Below are 12,158 nucleotides of genomic sequence, written 5' to 3' on the forward strand. Positions count from 1 at the left end.
CAAAATGGGCCTGGGGTGTGTGCAGAGCACCCAAAAACACCCCCGTTGTGAATAGAGGCTCCAAATGGCATTGGAAGGGAATGCACACCCCCTCTCACCCCGTAAGCACCCCAGGTCCCTTCAAACCATCCCCAGCAAGGGCTCCCTTATATTTCCTTGCAGCACTCCATTTCCAGGCTTCAGCATGTACACATGTAAATGGCTGTACAGAGGGTGGATAATTATTAAATGAGGTGTGACAAAAAAAACGTATACCTTCCAACCCAAGCCATTCTATAATGTGTCTCTGTAACTTCCCTCCTTTCTTCCCATGTGACAAACATGAATTGCTTTACAAAGAACTCCAGAAGGTAGTGATATTTAAATACTGCAAGGTGTTGCCCTTTGCTGATGAATCACACTTTAGTAACTTCTTGTAGGCACAGTTACTCTTGCCATTTTCCATTTCATTGCTGTTTTTCAACCAAATCATCTTAGTGTTCCCATCTTGCTACAGTGATATCACTGTACATCTCACAGCTGTTTTCATATGCCAGTAGCAATGTTTCCAGAGCAGCAAAATGTTGCAGACAGTATGGTCAAAAACAGTGCTCATGCCACAGTCATACTGCAACTCTCATAGGCAGCCCAGAGCTGACTGCAGGTGCTTAAGTGCTATCAGTTTGAGCCTGGCTGTGTTTGTCTCCCAGAGCCCTGTTAGAGCCTGTCAGTCGTTTCAACCAGGTCTGGGTTTAGGCACAGCTTCTGTTTAACAGTGCAGTGAGACACAGTTGTCAAGAAGGGAGAGGCAAAAGAGAATAGCACATAGGTCTGACATTGGCAGGGTGAAGTTAGCCTGTCAGAAAGTCATTACCCAATAGGGAAGTGCAGACATGAGGACAGAGCAAATAAATAAGAATTACATTAAATTGAATGCAGGCTATGGGTTTTCCTAAACATCTCTCTTATTGGTGGAAATGTAGTTGATTTTTCTTAAGTCCATATGAGGAACCAAGTATTTGCACAGTACAAATAGCAGCAGTGTGGTTGTCATGTAAGGAGAAGGGGAAAATAGCAGGATGGAGAACACGCTGTGATTGAGCCAATGTGAGCATCTGAGCTGCATCAGAATTTGGATCTGTGCTCAGTGAGGCAATCTGAATTCACTGACAGGTCCTGCAAAGCAGCCGCGTGAAAACCCAGAAAGGCAGTCTACTTGCTTTCTGCTTGGTTCACTCAGGAGCTTTTCTATGCTCAAAATCTTTAGTAAAAGAACACCGCACTGTGGACACATTGCCTGGTAGTCACTAAGGAGTCCTAGCGTCTGTGCTGTCACAGAAGGCAGCATAAAACTCAGACAGCAGGTGGGTGCAGTGCCGTCAGAAGAGCTGCAATACCCATGCCCAAAACAAAATACAGTTCTTCATGACTTGTAAGAAAGATACATTTTCCTTATTAAGGTTGATGTTCATACAAACGTCTGGAAAAACCAAATGCAACTCTGCAGATACCTCCATGTTATGCATGGATGACTTACAGTTTGTATTCAGGTGTTAATGCAAAAGGTATAATAAACAACATAAACATCAATTATTTAACAAGAAGAAAGCAACCTTCACTGTAATTTAGAAAAAGAAACAGTAATGGCATTAACTTTCTGTATGAGCAAAAGTAGCACGTACGAGATCAACTTTTCCCATACATACTCATTTCAGATGTTGAATTTGAGACATCCTGTGCCTCTTTTTTTCTACATACTGAACAGAAAATACTTCACATTTCATGAAAAATATTGTTCATGAAGGTCACGGCTTAGTCCAGATCAGGTTCTTTTTACACATGCAGAAACAGAGACACCAGAAATCAGTGGCCAGTTTTAAGAATGTTATTCTTTACCTGTCTCTGCCTTAGTTTTCTCATCTGCAAAATGTAAAAAATGAGACTTGTCCACAGTGACAAGTGATATCCAGGGAGGTGGGTAGCAAAGTCCCTGTAATGAAGGTGAGCAATGCACATTACACTGCATGGAATGCTAACACTTGGAATCAGTTCTCACCTTCTGCTGCTTTTCTCCCTAAATTAGATTTCTGTCTCCCATGTCTTTCTGAGGAGCTGTTCATACTCCTGTTTATTTCAACATTCATACAGGAGGTTCCATAACATCATCATTTCATTCTTCCATCCAGCATAAAAGTCTTGGAAGCCAGTCAGATCATTTAATCTCTTAAAATAATATTCTGTCCCATAAGGCCAGTGTGGTGCTTTTCATAAGCTCAAAGCTTACCCTGCTTATTCAGAAAAGACTCCACATTCTGAAGCAAGTCTAGCCTGCAGATCCTGATCTGTAGTTAAAACAGGCAATGGCACAGCAGATGTTTTGGCAGGTGGTTGCAGATGAGAAGTTTTTCTAGACCTTGAAAAGAAGAACTTGTTCCCATTATAGAGGTTGTATCCAAACACAGAATGCCTGCTTGTTTCTAATCTCAGTACTGAGCTGTGTCTGAGGGTCTCTGGATAGCTGCCTTGTGCACACGAAGGCAATAAGGAAGCTACCACTTCTGATCCCAAAGAGAGATTTTAGCCACTCTATCTGGAATAGTTTTGCTGCAGAAAGGAAGTGGGAGATTTGAACAGCAAGGAGAAAAGAGCCTACATCTTGGTCACTGATTTAGGATGCTGGCAGTCCAGGTTGGCTTCCCAGTTCCTGCTCAGTGATCCTAAATGTCCATACAACATGGAGATGAGAATCTTGTTGGAACCTGAGTTGTTCCCGAGAGAGTAAATTGTTGGACAGAGAGAGTCCTGCTCATTATAGAGGTGCATTTCATCTATGTCAAGGAAATTCTGCCTGTAAGGTCATTGGAATATGTTTTCAGTTTTGTGGTTGAACCAAAGAAATCGAAATAGGGCTGAAGTGAGTTTGAATCGATTGTGACAGAGATATCGTTGTGTGTGTGTGTGTGTTCACAAGAAAAACTGTAAAACGTTGCTCTTAGTTGTGGAACATGCATTATTCAACCCCAAATGAAAGCTTTCCTTACTTAGAGTGAAAAAAACTAGTTAGCAGGCTAGCATAAAATTGCTGATGGCAGCAGCCACAATTTGCAAAAGCAGGCGCTCGTCTAGGCTGTGTAATACCTAGATTTGAATACACCCTGCATCTGAGAGGATCTGATCTGCATCTCCCCTTTCTCACAGAGGTATCTTCTCAAGGCTGTTGTACATCAGCCAGATGTAGTCAAAAGGAGGAACTCTGGAAGAGGCCAGTTCATAGCATCTCTTATTTTTCTTTGCTTTTCAATTTCTGGTTTGGTTTTGAACTGTCCAATGGACTCCTAAAAATAGGATATAATCTTCTGCTGAAATCTGTGGGAGTGGGGAAAAAGGATACAAGTGATACCAGTCTCCTGAGGACTTTTCTAGAAGGGCCTCTGCTTTACCATAGTATAGATAGATAGATAGATAGATAGATAGATAGATAGATAGATAGATAGATAGATATGAAATATAACATGTTCTAAATCATGTGCCAAATAGTTTGATTGAAACTTCAGGTTATGGGATTGAAAAACTGTTTAATGTAAAATATTTCTTGCAAAATCTGAAACAACCATAAGTTGACTCATAGCAGAAAAAATGAATCATAAAGCATTGCTACTTGGATATGCACAGCAATGAACACCAAAACCTCCAACAGTTTCAGCACACTGTAAAACAGGCTCTACACACCAAGTGGGCTCACCAGGCTCCTCCAGAGGAGCAAGAACAACTAAAAAGGGAAAGAAGGAACAGCAAGCAGGGAGAGCAAGGAGAGGATAGCAACAAAAAAAAAAACAACCTTAAAATCTGCCTCCTTCAAAATCAAAAATCTCTTGGATGTCCACAGTCCCGAAATCCTGATAAAAACAGTGAAATCTGAATAGAGATCCTATTGCAAAATGGAGCTCTAAACAAATACCTATATTGCCTGTCTAGTCCCAGAATGGGAGAGGGAGAGGAAGGGACGGAGGAAGGGAGGAAGTGAGGAAGGCAGGCAGGAAGGAAGGCAGGCAGGAAGGAAAGAAGCAGGGAGAAGCACAGGTGCCCAGATCTTGATTTTGCTGGGCTGGAACAAGACAATTCCTCTCTTTGAAGGCAATCTCCCTACCCTAGAGTGGAACACTAACTGAAGAAAGAGAACAGGACAAACGAAAAACTTTAATTATTTAGTTAGTTTACTCCAAGGTCTACTACATTCTATTAGCTTGGTATGTAGCATGTAGAGACATTTACTTGAGTTTTTCCCATGCTTGGGTCCCACCTCATTACCCATGGATGTGTTCTTGTGCTTGCAAGAAGGGCAATGAGGGTGTGTTGGAGCTTGGCAAGAAACAAGGGGCACAGAATAGCGAGAGAAGAGACTGCTGCCAGCAAGGACATGGAAAGCCATGGGGAAGCCAACTAGCCCAGGGAGCCTGCATAGCCAGTGCTTCATGATTGGAAAGGTGGGAAGTTGCATCCCTGGTGGAAAAGGACTATCTGGCACAGGATATGTCTATGCATTGGAAACTAATTTGAATTCAGTAGATTATTTATGAGCTTGTATGTAAATCCTCACTCTCAGTTTTTGAATAGTAGAAGTTTAAAAAGGAAACATGGAAAAAGTACTTCCTGGGAGACGGTGCTTGTAAAAATTTTGAATTGAATTCTAAAGGAGTTCTTCATCAGCTTCTCATGAAGAGACAGCTGAATTTCTTAAGTAAGTTTACAATATAAGACCTGGTTCACAGCCCATTCTAACCAGCAGATATTTTCTTTGGACATAGTTAGATCACGTTTTTGAACTATCATTTCTGTTTTCTGCTGCAATTGTTTAATCACTTGGTTTTTCAGAGATACTCCAAATACCAGAGGAAAGACCAAAACTTACTTCATGTATGATGTAATCCAGTTCAGTGGAATCTTCCTAGGGATTTATCCGGTTTACTATTCACAAATTGTGACTCTTTGAAATGTAATTAAAATTAATTACAGGCTTTCAAATCCTGTTGGTACTTTGAACTTCTGCAGTAGTTTTGCATTTGCTTATGAAAAAGCTTCCACAATTGTAAATGCTTAAACCTATTAGCAGAAAGTGCTTTACTCTAATCTCATTCCACTGTAACTATTTGGAAAATTGTATAAATTAATGGCTATTTAATTCCGTTTACCTGTAATTCAGCTCATGTCTCAATGAGAAGAATCAGCTCAAACTCATCAACATGTATGCGCATAGTGTTATGTACTCTAAAATGCTTGAAAATTGAGATGGAAAATGAACCACCTGAGGTGCTTCAAAACCAACTCATCAAGACTGCTTTGTCAAAGACGGCATTTTTCATTGAGAAGAGGTTAGACCAGATGTGGGCTTTCTAAAAAGACACTCTGTTGGAGATGGAAGTTGACAAAACAGAAACAAAAACAAAGAAACGAGCAAAAAAGCCCACATTTCAGAGAATATAAGGCCCCACCTTCCTCTTTTACAACTTACTTTATCAGCAAATGCATCTGACTCCCCCCAAACGTTAGGAAAAAAACCCAAACCACTGTGAATCATTCAAGCATTAAGAATGGCAGAACAATGTTTTGATAGTGTAAAAGATGAGAATTACAAATCAGTGTTTTTATGGAAAATGAAGTGTAATATTGACTCCAGACAAACTCCCATTTCTGGTAAACTTGGGAGACATTATCAGTTAACAACTGCCAGGGAAATGTAATCAACAGTAAAGCGTTCCGCGCCCTGCCTGTAAAGACCATCGTCCTTTTTCCAAAGCTCCTAAAAGCTTTGGAGACATATTTGTTTCCATGTAAATGCAAGCGTTATGCTTGCTCCTATTGGCAGCTTGCATTTGAGGGAATCTGACTTCCTTCCGTCTGCTTTTCAGCTGAAACAAAACTCTGTGTCTGATCAGCTTGGGGCAATGAAGTTGTCCCGGTGCTGCTTTTCCTGGCTGTCCAGGCCTGTGAGGATTCCTCTGGTCCTTGATGTACATTTTACTTCAATATGCTGCAGCTGCATTTGCTGCTCAGAGCCTTGTTGTGGAAGTTAATTTTTTTCCATCAGCAAGCAAGCAAGCTGGGGAAAGATGGGAAAACAGAGAAAAGGAATGTTAAATCTCTGTGCAGAGACTGGAGCTGACAATCAGCCAGCAAAGCCATTGCTGTCTAAGTTATTTAGTTAAAAGAATACATGAGAAATGTAACATTAGATGACAATCATGTCAGACACCATGACATCACCGTTTCCAGCTGCTGATTAATCATGTGAAAGAAATTAATTTGGACATGGACGAGTGTGAATCTAACTTTTGGGACAAATAACCACATTCATAACGGAAGCAGAAGGGAAGAATTTACCAAGTGTTTGGTCAAGTTAAATCATTTCTTTTAGAATTGATATAACCATCAATTCTCTCTGTTCCTGTCAGATACGTCACCAAATCCTAAGGGCCCAATTTAGCATTATTCAGTCTTCTGGCTTCTGAAGAATTACTGGAGGTTTCCTGATGTGCAGATCTGGTCATCAGCTTGAGGGAGAGGAGATGGGAAAAGGAGTGGAAGAAAAATAAAACCAGTGAAAATTTAGAAGTCTCAGTGAGACTGAGCAGCAAGAGCCCCTGGCACGGGTCTCAAGGGCTTTGGGAAGGTTTCCACTCAGCACTGCAAGTAACATGGATCCTTCAGCTCTGTCATTATATCAGCTTTCAAAAGCGTTCACAAAACTTGGACTCATGCAAAGCATCTGACGGTGTCCCACACAGCATCCTGACCTCTAAACTGGAGAGATGGATTTGATGGATGGTCCACTCAACACATAAAGGTTTGGCTGAATGGTTGCACTCAGAGTTATGGTCAATGACCATATGACCTCGTCAATGGTCCAGGTGGCGACCAGTGGTAAATGGTGTTCCTCAGAGTTCAGTGCTGGGATCAGTAGTGTTTAACATCTTTGTCAGTGACATGGGCAGTAGGACTGTATGTTCAATTGGCAGGTTTGCAGATGACACCAAGCTGTGTGATGCTGCCAACAAATTGGAGGGAAGGGATGCCATCCAGAGAGACCCGACCTGGAGTGGTGGGCCTATGTGAGCATCATGAAGTCCAACAAAGCCAACTTCAATGTCCTGCATATGGGTCAGGGCAATCCCAATAGTAAAAACAGATTGGGTGATGCGTGAATAGAGAGCAGCCCCGTGGAGAAGGATTTTTGGGGTTCTGGTGAATGGATAACTCAACAAGAGCCAGAAATATGCACTTGCAGCCCAAAAGGCCAAGTGTATCCAAGTATATCAAGAAACATGTCCAGCAGGTTAAGGGAGGTGATTCTTCCCCTCTTCTTCATTCTTGCGAGGCCCAACTTACAGCACTGCATTCAGCTCTATAGCCTCACAAGAAAGATGTGACATTGTTAGAGTGAGTGGGTCTGAAGAAGGCCACAAAGATATCAGAAAGCTGGATCACCTCTCTAAGGAGACAGGCTGAGGGAGCTGGACTTGTTCAGCCTGGAGAAGAGAAAGCTCCAGAGGGATCTCAGTGTGGTCTTCCAGTACCTAAAGCGAGCCTATGAGAAGGCTGGAGAGGGATACTTTATCAGGGAGCGCAGCAGTAGAACAAAGAATAAGAGCTTTAAACTAAAAGAGGGGAGATTTAGGTTAGATTCTTTACTCAGAGAGTGTTGAGACCCTGGCACTGCTGCCCAGAGCTGTGGTGCCCCATCCCTGGAGGCACTCAAGGCCAGGTTGTATGGGGCTCTAGGCAGCCTGAGCTGGTGGGAGGTGTTCCTGATGATGGCAAGGGGGGTGGAACTGGATGGTGTTTTCCAACCCAAACCATTCTGTGATTCTTTGATATACAAGGGATGACTTGGCCCAGTTTGCTGACCAGGGTAGCTTCTATGAGCTTCATTATATGAACTTTTATGAACTTCATCAGCACCATTGCACCACTTTCTTAAGTGCTAAAGCACTCTCTAACAGTCTTTCTTGAAGGTTTTAAGTCTGATTATGCTCGTGAGATGTTCCTTCCAAAATCAGGGCCCTGCCTCACACAGGGGCTGTTCCTGCAAAGAATCAAGATTTTCACTTGTCTTACCTGAAATTCTGTTCCACCAACCATAATAAATCATGGCCTGAACCATTTTCCCTCTGCATCTCTTTCTGAAACAAGAAAATAGGTAGACAGTTCTCTGATTACTACTGTTGACACAAATGGCTCCTCATTAGATCCTCTAGTTCTTGTTCAGCCCCATCCATCATCTTCACTGGGCGGAAGAGCTGTTCAGTAAACTGCCTCTTAGTGCTGGATGGGTCTATAGGAAGGATAAACACAAGACACGTCATTGTTTCAACATTCTGTTCTTTTCAGGAAATATCAGAAATGTGAAACAGAAGGAAATAAGGTGTATTGTTATTGGATTTTTTAATTTTGTTTTTAATAAAATATACTTGAAATTCAGTTTAAAAATGACCCTTAGGAGAGTTAAAGAAATTTGGTTCTGTAGTTAAGAAAATAAGTATCTCTGCCAACAAATGATGGGTGTTTCCAGAATACTGTTTCTCCGATTGGGAAGGGTCATTCCAAAGCATTTCTCTGGCAGCTTTTAGTAATACTTCTCACTGAGGAAGGTACTCTTAGTCAGGACAAGGCTGTCCTCAGCCAGAAGCAGAGAATGTAAGGGAACCAGCAAGTCTCTAACATTTTGTCACAGGGAGATGCATGTGTTAAGTACCTCGGAGGTACTCCCTTCCCACTCCTTGTAAATCATCTCTGAATAAAAGCTGTGCTCTCATGCAGTATCTTTCACCTTTTCCAAAGGTGAATCTTTTAGATGTGTTCCCTCAGAGACGAATAACTCAGACAATTCAAAAGCAACCTGGAAACACTTGGAATTAGAGGAGTCTTGTCCCACACTTACCAGATAGGGCAGGTGTGAGGGCAGCAAAGAAAACTCTGCTGTGTTGCTGATTTGCTGCAGATGGGTGAGGCAGTTAGAGGGCAATGCACAGCTCCAAGGATGGATGTCTCCAGAGCTGGGCAGGGAACAGCAGGGAGATAGGGCTCTGAGTACTAGTTGGTGCTAGTACAGGCTGTGGATGGAAAACTGCTCTTGGTGCTATCCAAAAAAACACAGGCTGTGCCAGCAAGGGAGACAGCAAGGGAGTGTTGGAGACAGCCAACACGTTTTGTTTTAAATTAAATGCCCACATAGCAGTATGGGCTTTAAATTGCTAGTTATGGCCACTTCAATGCCCTCTCTTTACCAGTTTCTCAGAAGAGAGATCCTTCATCACAGAGTGGAAACTTGGGCAGCATTTCTTGTGATTTCATGTTCATGTAGGTGCAGTGGAATTTCATGGCCCTGGACAGTGCACGTCCTGCTGTGTACTACGAAACCCAAAGCAGTCACACAGACACACTGTACATTCAATAAATAGCTTATCTTTTTTCCTGCCGCTATCGTATCTATCTCAAACAAACGCAAAGCTGCCCAATTATGGCCATGTGGTCACAGCCTAGTGGAATAAGTATGACCCACAAGTAGGAAAAACCTCTTCAAACAATGAAGCAGTACATCTATGCAGTCGTTTTATCCCCACAACCGCAGAACGAGGTACAACTTTTAATAGCCTCAGGGTTCAGCTGGGATGGATTTCCCTTTGTTGTTTCATTTTTACTGAAGTTCAGTAACAATGCAGAGTTCATGTGCTCCTCGTGCTTCTTGTTTGGTCTGTGCAGAAAAAAAAAAAAAAGGAAACATTAATGCTGAATCATGGGTCACTCCCCAGATATGCATGTGTTTGTATTCTTATTATCAGCGAACAGCAACCATGAGCCTACTTGCCAGTGCTGCAGCTCAGAGGACAGTTATGGTGCACACTGGGCTCTTCTCTGGCAGGAGGCAAAACTAGGAACAGCAGAACTGTTGGGTACATCAGGGTATTCATTACAGGCATTCACATTAACCTTTCATGTCTTCATTATGAGTAATTTACTAGATGGGAAAAAAATAAAGGGGCCACTGACATGTGTACATTGAATCAGGAGAAAAGTAAACTCTTGTTCTTGCGATAGGGTTTCCCAGCTTTTCTTGCATTAAGTCTGTGTATGTAACTCCTTGTCAGATTACTTCACTATGAATAATATTTTCCATATATACATTTTAAATCTCTTGAGCTCTGTAACAGCTCACCAAAGTCCTGCAGCAAAACCTGATCTTCTTAACCCTGCACTAATGCTTTGCATGCAGGTGCTGTGTATGGCTACATGGGTCTTCCTGCAAAGGCCACTGAGACCTTTGGCTGCTTTCTGAGCCCCATAGAACCATATTGCTTGGTACAGCACAGGGCGAGGTGTGGGCAGGAATGTGTGGAGGAGGCTCTCGGAAAACAAAACTGGTTCCTCTGTGATCCAGGTGGATGCAAGAGCTTAGAAAGATGTGGTTGCAGAAAACAGCCTGCCCAGAATCACATCAACTTGCTACTTGTGCCTCTGCGTTGCTCTTGGTGTTCTTAGTCCCAGAGTAGGAGCTGGCACAACAAATACTAACCAGTCCCTCCTTAATTCTGCCTGCGGGACACCAGGAGGAGAGCAAATGACCAGGTAACCCAGCTCAGAGGTCACTGGGAGCTGGGCAAAGCTGCTGCTTTTGGAGCTGTTGTGCACTGAAACGGTGCAGGTTTGATGCAAGACAAACTCCAGAGTCCTATTCTCAAGCTTCACCTGCCAACCAGCCAGGCCAGAAGTGTGCTGTCACTGTGACAGCCACCTGCCTGAACAGCAGCCAGTGTCAGCACACAGCTCAGTGTTTCTTCATCTCCTCTGTGGCTCCTTTTCTCATGAAGTATCAGCCAAATTGATTTTCCGTCACACTTTCTGGCTATAGAATTACTCTGTATTTGTCCATTTCTATATTTTTCAAGATGATGATATTCAACTCACTGGTGAGAAAGTGCCATAACATACTGGCTTTCACTGCAGTGATGCTGACAGTCCTTCTGATGCTGAAATTGATGAATTGTGACCTTTCAGAAGAGTCAACTGTGAAATACAGTGAAGGCTGCCTTGTCCAACCAGTCCAAAACATGAGGAAGTAATAATACACAAAATGAATATTCTTACAAAGGAAGAATGGAAGAAGGAATCAGTGTTTTACCACTCTGCTTTCATGCTATTTCTCTGTGTGTTTTTTAACAACTAGATCGATACTAAGTGGATTGTGGTCCTTTCTGTCCTATTCTAGCAGCCCACGCCATATGAATCGAGTGCCTCTAAGTGTTTGAGTAGGATGACCAGCATCTATCATGCAACTGTTCTGTTCTCTCCATAGAAGGAGGTGTTTCTGCAGTACAGGACCTTGTTTCCATAATCTCTGTGTTTTTGTTTTCTTTTCCTTGTTACTGTTGTTTGGATTGGGGAATGTGTTCTTTAAAGCAGTACACATCTTCTCTAGTTTTCCCTAAGGAAAGCACATCAGGGGAATATGCCATGCACTTGGAGTGTAAGTGACTGAGAATTGTTCACATCCACTGGGTGCAAAGAACACATTTGGAACAACTATTTTTAAATAAAGCACAATAATTAATTGGCCCCACTTCAAGTGCACTGAGGTGCTGGAAGGCCATTAGTTTTGACAGCTGTGATATTTCTTTCCCAAAACACTTATAGCCGTGTGTCAGCAGGAGATGTTACACAGCCAGGACAGTTCTGTGACCTTAATTGTCTGTCCTTGCTTTGTTTCAGGAATAAATACATCCTGCTGTGAACATGAGCCCTTCCTAAGTGTCAGAGTCTGCTCATTTTAACAGCCTCACACTCTAGAACAAGGATAAGGTGCCCACACAAGTGTGTGCATACAAAACGCGAACCCAGCCTGCTTTGATAACCTCACATGCTGCAATGCTTTTCTATGGAAGCAAGTATAAATTCAAATGAAGAACACGGATTAAGCATAAGTGAGCTCTTTTGGGAATGCAGATTGCACTTTTGCTTGATGATGTGTGCTGAGATGGCAAGTGAGTCAGAGAAGGGATGTCTTTATTTTCTCTTTGTAGAGCACTGAATGTGAAAGTGCCAGAGACATGTAGGGGGTCCTCAGCAGCACTAGGCAGCTACAGCTGTGCTGGTGTTTGCAGACATTCATCTGGTCTAGGAAAGAAAAC

Source organism: Coturnix japonica, chromosome 3 (assembly GCF_054131305.1).
Source record: "Coturnix japonica strain WE chromosome 3, WE-NBRP24, whole genome shotgun sequence".
Classification (NCBI taxonomy): domain Eukaryota; kingdom Metazoa; phylum Chordata; class Aves; order Galliformes; family Phasianidae; genus Coturnix; species Coturnix japonica.